The following is a 10728-nucleotide window of genomic DNA, read 5'->3' on the forward strand; positions in this document are numbered from 1 at the left end:
TGCTGAACAGAAGTCTCTAACAGTCCGCGCAACATGTGGGCGTGCATTATCCTGCTGAAAGATAGCTCCAGGGATGCCTTGAAGGAAAGGAACGACTTCGGGCTGTAGCACTTCACGGACGTATCTGTTGCTATTGAGATTACCCTCAATTCGTATCAAATTGGATCGTCCATGATACGAAATCGCACCCCAGACCATAACTCCGGGTGTTCGACCACTATGTCGTTCAATAATACACTCAGGAAGGCAGCGTTGACCGGCATAACGTCTAACACGAACACGGCCATCATGGGTCCACAAATTGAAGCGTGATTCATCTGAAAAGACAACTTGGTGCCAATCAGCTCGCCAGTCTCTGTGCTCAAGAGCCCACTGCCGACGCAGCCGTCGATGATCCGCCGTGAGGGGAATCCTGTATAATGGCACCCTTGCACGCAATCCACGGCGCAGCAGACGACGACGAATTGACGAAGCCGACAATTGTACACCTGTAGCAGTAGACCAATGTGCTGCCAGCTGCCTGGAGGAAGCTGTGCGATCATTCACCGCCATGCGGAGCAGGTGTCGATCATCGCGCTCTGACGTCACCTTCTGTCGTCCAGTGCCTGTTTTTCGAGTTGTTCGGTGCTCGTCGGTCCACTGCTTCCAAACTCGCATCACTGTGGAACTGTTCCGCTGCATACGAGCTGCTATTGCGCGATAGGAAAATCCTCCTTCTCGAAGGCCGATTATCCTCCCTCGTTCAAACTCCGTAAGTTGCTTGAATTTCTTATTCTTCCGTCGTGGAGGCATACTCAGGTCTCACTAAACGTTTGCCACTAACAAATAATCATAGACTATTTTCAACGTCCCGCTACAGCACTTTATTTATACGCTTTCAGCATCAATTCAGAGGGCGCTGCGCGCGCCACGCACGCGCGATGGCTCTGAAACTTTATTAATTTGCATAATATCCTATAATTGACATTTGCTGCGAATTTTATTTGATTCTGATGATTCCTTCATGGTGTTGCATTTTCTACAAACAGCAGTTTATTATTTGAAAAAGGGAAGAACCGGCTAGTCGCAGGAGGTTGATTAATTTGATTCATTTTGGCTTATATGAGATGCTTGAAAAATATATTTTAATCGCATGCATTTTTAAAATTTTATTGAATAAAAAAACTAAATATGAGTTCCATCCAAAGAACATTGAATGCTATTTAATCTAATGCTATTTAATATCCCTCTTGTTCAATGCTATTTAACTTGATTGTCTGAAATACAACTTCATATTGAACCCTATAAAAATTCTTTTACTTGATTTTTTTCCGGAAATTTAAGACATATTTTGTTCTCATAAAAATTATATGTGTGTGTATTGTGTTTTCTGAGTAGTCTTAATGCATAAGCCGATATTCTTGAAATTTGTATCTTTTGATGGAATGACAAGTTGTCTCAATTGAAATTACAGTGTTTTTGCCAGCTACACTTTTTGCACAACCTATGACTTTTGATAATTCGTAATTGGAGCTTTCTTTCCAACAGTTTTATCATTTCAGGGATCAATTTCGTATTCAAATATATTCAATTTGTAAATCAAATGATAAGCCAATATTTTGAGGATTTTTGTTTTAAACAAAGCAGTATTGTTAAATTGCATAATTATTTAACATAAATTAAATAAATTCTACGTGATACTCTGAAAATAAATTTTTCCTGTCAATCATTTTTATTTACTTGAATATCTACTTGAGTGTGAATACAGTTGTGAAAATTGAATACAGTTGTTTTTACAATTTATGAGTTAAAGCTATGATTTTTTTTTTCCATTTTGAAACAAATGTTTTGCTTTAAATTTTAATGATTACAACTTCAATTCTTTTCTACGTCAATAATATTGTGAGTCAAATGAAAAATGCTATTACGTAAGTAAAACTATTTTTACTTTGAGTTTCTACAATTTTTTTTATTTTTTATTGATACATCTTTTCACTTTTACCTCAATTTGCATTAGTTCTTCTCAAAGACGTATTAATATATTCTACTGAATGTTTTATTTAGTATTCTATTTAGTATTAGTTTTTGCATTCCTTTTCAATACAACATGATCCTTTAATACAACAAATATTTTTTGTTAAAAGTCTAAAACGGACTCTTAAATTAATGTAGGGGAGAGTTGGACAAAACGGGATACCATTATTATTTTTATTTACTATGGAATATCTGTTAAGAAAAACCCTACACTATTTTTTTGTAGCTACAGCATTTATTGGAGCACACAAAAAACATATTTTAAACTAATTTTAATGACTGTGAAATAGAACAAAAAATTAATTTCCAAATTCTTACATATCCCGTTTTAGCATACCTGGGTTGGATAAAACGGGATAGGATTTACAACGTTTAATTTTTTGCATAAAACTAAGTGAAAAGCATAATTAACTGGCAGAGAAAAAATTTCTATAAATTATATTCATGGGATTTTACTGTTCTAACACTTTTATATAGATTGTTCTTTTATAAGTAAGTACACAAAAAGTATGATTCTACATTTATTTTTAAGACTGCGAGTTTTCAAACATGAAGGCTTATTTCCGCAATTTTCATTGTCGAGATGTGCCTTGTGCTCTTAAGAGAGATTTCTTAGCAGCCTTTCCTTCAATTCTCTTGGTTCTTTTTTGTAGTTTAATAATACTTTCCTTTTCTTCCATTTCTAATTCATTCCATTGATGTCGCAACATCCCTGAAAGACTCTTTAATAATCAAGTATTTAAATTCTTCAGTAAACAAAGAGAAGAATTCTTTTTAGTATCGAATGTAGATTGAATTGAGTAATTAAGAAAATTACTAAGTTTACATATAAAAAAGCTCAAGTCTTCATCAGAGAAATACATTACAATTAGTTCTAAGGAAAGATGTGAAATCCTAGAGTCGAAAATAAAATGCTTAATAACGAACGTTAATAAACAAATTTTGCATTACTATATAAAGAGACTAAATTTCACAAAAATATATATAGCTAATATAAATAAGCTGTTCAAAAAGTCTAGGTCTACAAATGGCTATTTTAAAATGTAATAATCCAACAAATAAATAGGTGGATAAAACGGGACATAAAAAACTCTATCCCGTTTTATTCACCTCATAAGTGTCCCGTTTTGTCCGACTCCGATACTTTTTGAAACAAACATGGCTGCTGTCTAAATGTGAAAACAAAATTAGACAGACTGCACATAAAAACATTGGTAAATAGATGGTTAATCAAATTTAATACTCACCGGAATTCTATTCCCATATATGTAGGCAGTACAATATAAAAAACAACGCACGTAAATGTAGAAAATGATAAAAAAATAGAGTAAAAAAGTTCTGAGACCTACAACTTTCTATCAAATAGTGATCTCGAGGCGGAACGCACCGAGAATGATATAATCACGGTCGAATAACGCGTCTCTGTCGTTGTTCACTATATAGCTGCAATAGTCTGGTCCCTAGGCGACGTATCCCGTTTTGTCCGACTATCCCGTTTTGTCCGACTATCCCGTTTTATCCAACTCTCCCCTACTCATTTTTAAATTAGATATTACAATACAAAAACAGTACAAAATATTATATTACAAAATTCATTAATGGTTAGTAAAAATTTCTGACACAAAATCTGTCGCTTTGTATTTTTTGAAACCGTTTATAAATATTTTGTTACATATCAGAGTGTATAATTTTTGTTCAACGGTCTAATAAAAAATATTAAAATATTTTTTTAACCATTTTGCAGTAAAGTTCATTATGGATAAATATTTCTCAGTAATTCTGAAACTTAATGAGTACTAAGAAACTTTTTTGCAGAAAATATTCATTTAATTTTAAGTTAAGTATTCCAAGACAATTCTTGATTCTTAAAATCTTGGATCACCGGGACAAACGGGATAGTGGCAGCAAATAGGGTATGGTCCTTTTCCGGTTCCTCTTCTGCATTTAGAACCTTCTAGAATCGGTACTCCAATGCATCTGAAATTATATTCAATAAAATAAAAAAGTAATTAATAAAAATTATACACTAAATGCTCTTTAATGAAAAGACGATGAATGGATGATTCCTATAAAGATTAGGACTAATCAACTGCTAAATTTAATTGCTTTATTAAAAAGACAGATATGAAATGTGAACTTTTTAATTCTTCAGAAGAAATTTTTTTCCTTCAAAAAATTAATTTCTGATCTGTTACAGAAACAGGTTGCATGATAGATGTAGATAGATGTTGATTACATAGAGATATGCATCGCAGAACAAATTCATCTCATAAAATTTGGTATTAAATATTTTTAAAAAAAATGAATAAATATAATCCAATTAAAATTTTTTCATTTATTCTTAATTAGTTCTCAAATTTTTAACTTTAGTCTTCTTTTGGAGATTACAGGATATTTTTTCAAAAGGATATTTTTTTTCTAATTTTGGTTGCATTAAAAATTCTCTTATCTCAAATAATAATATACTTACATAACATAAACTGTATGGTAACTTATTTTTATCAAATTTCTTTCCGCTCTCACGAATTGTTTATTGCGAGTAAATTTAAAAGTAAAAAAGTTAAATTAAATTGTATTTTTATATTGTCCCTTTGTAACGCTGCTTACATACAGAAAAAAAAATCGCAGTATTTTGTTGCTAAAATTGTTAAAAAAATGGCTGTTCTATATATAGGATGCTGTATCTTAATGCGTTATTAATGAAGTTTAATTATAAGAATTATTATATTATACATAAAAAAAAATAAAAAGTGAAATTTGGTTGAAGGTCTCTTTTTTAACACTGTCTCCTAGATCAATATTATGACTATGACGCATGCTTTACAAAATAGTGAAACGTTCTTTTTTTACGAGAGTAATCAATAACCTTAATATTAAGAAACATATTCAAAAGTTTTAAAAATTATGATGTTTAAATGCACTTACGGTTTAACACCCAAGAAGCCATCTGTACACGTATATTCCTGGCAGGGATGCTCTCTTTGAAATGTTTCTCCATTTTTATGTTCACCGCAGTCAACTGAAATGTCAAACAAAAATGAGAGAATACACAGAATATATATATATATATATATATATATATATATATATATATATATATATATATATATATATATATATATATATATATATATATATATATATATATATATATATATATATATATATATATATATATATATATATATATATATCAGAGTTGGCCGTTGATTACAGTAATCGATTACAACTGTGATTGATTACAGATAATTACAGCTATGTAATCAATTACTTGTAATCACGATTACAAGTAATCAATTACTTGTAATCGTGATTACAACTTTCAAAAAATTTTGATTACAGCTGTAATCATGATTACAATTTTGATTACAGTAATCAATTACTTGTAATCACGATTACAAGTAATCAATTACTTGTAATCACGATTACAAGTAATCAATTACTTGTAATCGTGATTACAACTTTCCAAAAATTTTGATTACAGCTGTAATCATGATTACAATTTTGATTACAGTAATCAATTACTTGTAATCATGATTACAAGTAATTGCGATTACAAGTAATCACAACAAAAACGATTACAAGTAATTATGATTACAAGTAATCAAAATATTTGATTACATGTAATCATGATTACATGTAATTTGATTACATGTAATTGTGATTACTTGTAATCAAACTATACGATTACAAGTTATTACGATTGTATACTATAGTCAAATTTTTTATGTAAGTATTCATGTGTTTACATATTTTTATGTACATCGAATGTACGCACGCATGAACGTACAATTTGCGATTCCTATACATACAATGTATGCACAAACGTTGTTTGTACGTATAATATTCATAATTATATTGTAATATACTTAATGCAATGCGCATATGCTTAGTACATATAATTATGCATTTATGATACATGTACGCATGTATGTTAGTTTGTACAAAAAGGCAATGTTTTGTATCTTTGTATACATAGACAATCTATGTATGAACGTATATGAAAATAATGTTTATGCGTTTGCATGCTTTTATGTATTTAAGTGCATATATGGTATAAATTTACGATAATAGCACGTATATACAATGTACGTTTGTATATAAAATTGTACGTATTTGCGTACAATATGTAAGAATGTTATTTAAAGGTACAATATATGCACATAGTTGCGTAAATAAAATGCGTACATGTATACATGCATATTTATATGTACATCGATATATGTGCACGCAAAGTATGTACTTATGTACAACTTACGTATGTACTTGTATAACTACATACTTTGTTAATACTTATGCGCATGTAATGCATGGATGTACAAAAAAATAGTTATATGCGCAATGTATACATGTGCATACAACGTATACATGTACATAATTACAAGTAATGTACAAATACATACGTACATTTAAATATATGTAATTACAATATACACATACATTGTGCATACATTAAAAAAATTTATATGAGTAAAGTTATTAAAATTTGTTTTAAAATTTATTCTAAGGCATATGAAACTCGACCTCATATTTTTTAGAAAGCAAACGATAATTTTATTTGGAATTTCTAAATATTAATTCCACACATAAAATTTACCGTTTTTCTTACCATTTAAAAAATTTCTATGAATCATGCATTATGTTATAAAAAAATAAATCTGTATTGTCAAACATTTCATGAAAATACCTGAAAATAATTTTTTATTCAGAGAATTTCAAAATGATATAGAACAATTAAAGCTGAAAACTAAATTTAAATATCGTTTGATTTTGTCATTTAACTTGCTTGAGTCATTAAAAGTTAACTTACATGCATTTTATTCATTGCATTGTACACATATTTAGACATAAATGTAATGTACATATGTATACGTGTAATGTATGTACGCATGTACAATGTATGTACATACATTCATGTATTGTGCGTGCATATATAGTACATATGGATATGCATACATGGAACATCCGTGTATTGTACATGTGTGGATACATTCATTGGACATATATACATTGCACCATATGCATAGATAGGGATAGCATGCATGTACACATGTAAAATTTGTACGAAAGAATTATGCCCAATATATTTATGCACATATGTACACACATATGTACATTATATGTTCATTTCATCATATGTACATTATATGAACATAAATCTGTACGCTATATGTATATACATCTGTACGCTATATGTATATACATCTGTACAATATATGCATCTCAAATGTGTGTATGTACGTACGTTATGCATGTCGAATGCATGCATGAATATATGTGAAATATAAATGCGCCCAATGTACGTACAATCGTACACAAATGTATTATGCATATTTGGATACTTACATTGAGCATGAACATATTATGTACATGTACATAAATACACTGGACATGCATATCATGTACATGTATACATACATATATTGTACATCCTACAGATATACCTATATTGTACATGCATACATATATTGTATTGTTCATAAATAAATTGCACATACATGCATGGGACATACATTGTACAGACAATGTATGTATGTTCGTACAAACACAAGTACTTGTATATACATGCGTACATGAACATAGATATACATTTTACATACACAAATATTTGCATAAAATGCATATATTCATTGTGTATAAATGTACATGTCTACATTGTTTGCACATATATACGTAATTATTATCTATATACATACGTACATATATTTTATACCTACAATATAAGTGTATGTACATGTGTGTGAAACTAAAATGTCTGAGCATATGCACTAGATAAAATCATATGTACATACATTTTAGTTACATTCATTTGTACGTATACAAATACGTACAAAATGCAGTACATGTTAATACGTGCAAAATGTATCATTATAAAATACATTCTACTATCTACTGTAAAATATAATCATTTATAAGAATACTATAGTCTTGTAATCGTGTAATTAGATTACATGTAATCATAATTACATGTAATCAAATTACATGTAATCAAATTACATGTAATCATATATTTTGATTACTTGTAATCATAATTACTCGTAATCATTTTTGTTGTGATTACTTGTAATCGCAATTACTTGGAATCATGATTACAAGCAATTGATTACTGTAATCAAAATTGTAATCATGATTACAGCTGTAATCAAACTTTGTAATCACGATTACAAGTAATTGATTACTGTAATCAAAAAATGTAATCGATTACATTTTTGGCCAACTCTGATATTCTGATATATATATATATATATATATATATATATATATATATATATATATATATATATATATATATATATATATATATATATATATATATATATATATATATATATATATATATATATATATATTTATATGTATATATATGTCTGACTGAATACTTTTCATGCAATAGAAAAAAAGTTATTAACAAAGTACTTATAGAATAAAAAGGATTGTTTAAAATAAAAGCTGATACTTACGGTTTATTACTTTGGGCGAAAAGACTGGGAAATCTGAGCTTTCAGCAACCATTACAAAAAAAAGAAATGATAAGTAACAAGCAAAATACGCTTCGTATCATAGTTATCCTTATTTGACGCTCCTTTTATTAATACCAACAAAAGTTTTCTGGGAAAATTGGGAAAAAAATGACGTTAAAAATTTCTCAGAAAAATGGTTAAATAACAAATTAATTAATTGATATTTTGTGTAATAATTATTAATTTATTTAATTGCATTTTAATTGTATCACTAATTTGTGATCTTGTGCCGTTAGATTGCGATACTCCCCATTCACGCGTAGATAACAGATACCTAAAACTACTTAACTATCTTCAACTTGCAGTGAAAATTCATTTTTATGATTATGAAACAATGCAAGTTGTATAGAATTAAAAGAGCGCATGGTTTTCCTTTTTTATTAACCATACAGTTTCAAAACCGTAAAAATAAAAAAAATGTTTCCTTACAGTAAACTTTATGAGTCATTTAATAGACTGACTGCTACCATAATTTTAGAATGAAAATTCTAACAGTATAGTATGAATGAACAGTAAGCGTAAAAATGACTGCATAAATATAAATATAACTAAAGCAAAGATTGATCAAAAAGTAGTTTAGTTTGTGACATTTTTTGTACTCAAGCTTTTGAATATATATATATATATATATTCAAAATCTGCTTCACGCAGCCTCTGAAGCGAGACGCTACCTAGTATACGCAAAAAGAGGGTGCCAAGTATATAACAGGTAAGCGGGCATTACAACACGCATTTTACTGCGAAAACTTCGGTAGCCTTTAAGCAATCTCGTTATTAATTTACTATAAAATTTCAATATTAATTTTGTTCGTTATTACATACAATATGCGGAAAAAAGACAGTGTGGATTATCTAAAAAGATAATAAGAAAGAAAAAATATGACTTACTCTCTGATTTTCACTATTACAAGTGTTGCTTTTTTTTTAGACTCGACGTGTTTATCGAATCTTTTTTATACAGAAAAAATGACAAAGATAATATAAAACATGTTTCATGATGTATAGAATAATGTTTTATGGTACATTATTTTTTGCAATGCTTTATGAAATATTGACATTACTTTAATATACATCTTCAACGTGACAACTCTTATTGTTCAGTTTTTTTCATTTATATTTTTTATTATATAATTAAAGATTCCTTTTTTTTACTAACAACAAAGGTCAATAAAACTGCAAATTGCTAGCCGTTTATTGTTGGGATAGAATGATTCAAGCAATTACAGTTTATAACAATTATTTGCGTAGAAAATATAACTGATGCTACTTATTGCAGGACGTATATTAAATTTAGAACTGAAAACTGATTATTTTCTCGAAATAAATTTTATTATGAAAAGTATATTTTCTGATTAAATACATTAAAGAAGAAATGTAATTTTGAGAACTTGAGAATGTTATATCAATAAAAGATTTTATGAGTGTGCTCTTCACAATTTTATAACCATTTCTTTCAGTATAGGTCTAAATTTGTCCGTGAGTGCATGAACCAGATGTGAGAAAGACTCGTGTTAAATGATTTTTTATCAAAGGATTATATTTGCGCATTATTGTAATTTAGATTATAAATTATTTTTTCTTTATTAACATTATAAATTATTTTTTCTTTACCTATTTTAAAGAAAAGATCAATGATTTTTTGAAATTTAGAACTCTAATAAAACCAAAATGAGTTTGAAATTGGTATTTTATTAACCATTCTTTAATAATTATTTATCTTTAACTCTTTATGTAATGTAAATTCATCACGTAATTTAAATACTTTCAAAGCTATCTGAAACCGCGTGTTTCCTTATTTATAGTAAATTTTTGTTAATCAGGTTTCTTTAAACCTAAGTCATATAAAATCTATCTTAGGTTGAAGTAAAATAAAATAAAAAAATACATATTATCTTATATACTAAATAGCCAATGTAGCCAAATAAAATGCTTGATTGTGCAATAATTATTTTTAGCGTAAAATGATACAGCAAGTCCATACATTTAAACTTCATGATATATTTTAATATATATTTCGCATATAAATCCAAATAAAAAATTTCTAAATAAAAAGTTAAAAATTTTGCCCCTCTCTAACGCATTTGGGTACCTAAAGAGTCCTAATATTTATTCTTGTTAAAAGCATTCTCTAAATGGAACATATTCATTTTGATTCTTTTATTTTTATTTTAAATTTGATTGGTTCTTATTTGGT

General features: G+C 28.4%; 1 long non-coding RNA gene across 1 annotated transcript; it reads right to left on the minus strand.

Annotated features, from left to right (window-relative positions):
- Positions 1–3878: 3878 nt before the first annotated feature.
- On the minus strand, positions 3879–9608 carry LOC147802178 (uncharacterized). Its single transcript, XR_015429573.1, has 4 exons — positions 9423–9608; positions 8475–8622; positions 4939–5032; positions 3879–3990 (listed from the first exon to the last, which is right to left on the minus strand). It is a non-coding gene; the product is annotated as an uncharacterized LOC147802178 (long non-coding RNA).
- Positions 9609–10728: the final 1120 nt, after the last annotated feature.

The sequence above is a fragment of the Parasteatoda tepidariorum genome, chromosome 10 (assembly GCF_982258835.1).
Source record: "Parasteatoda tepidariorum strain Cologne lab strain chromosome 10, Ptep-v5.0, whole genome shotgun sequence".
NCBI lineage: Eukaryota > Metazoa > Arthropoda > Arachnida > Araneae > Theridiidae > Parasteatoda > Parasteatoda tepidariorum.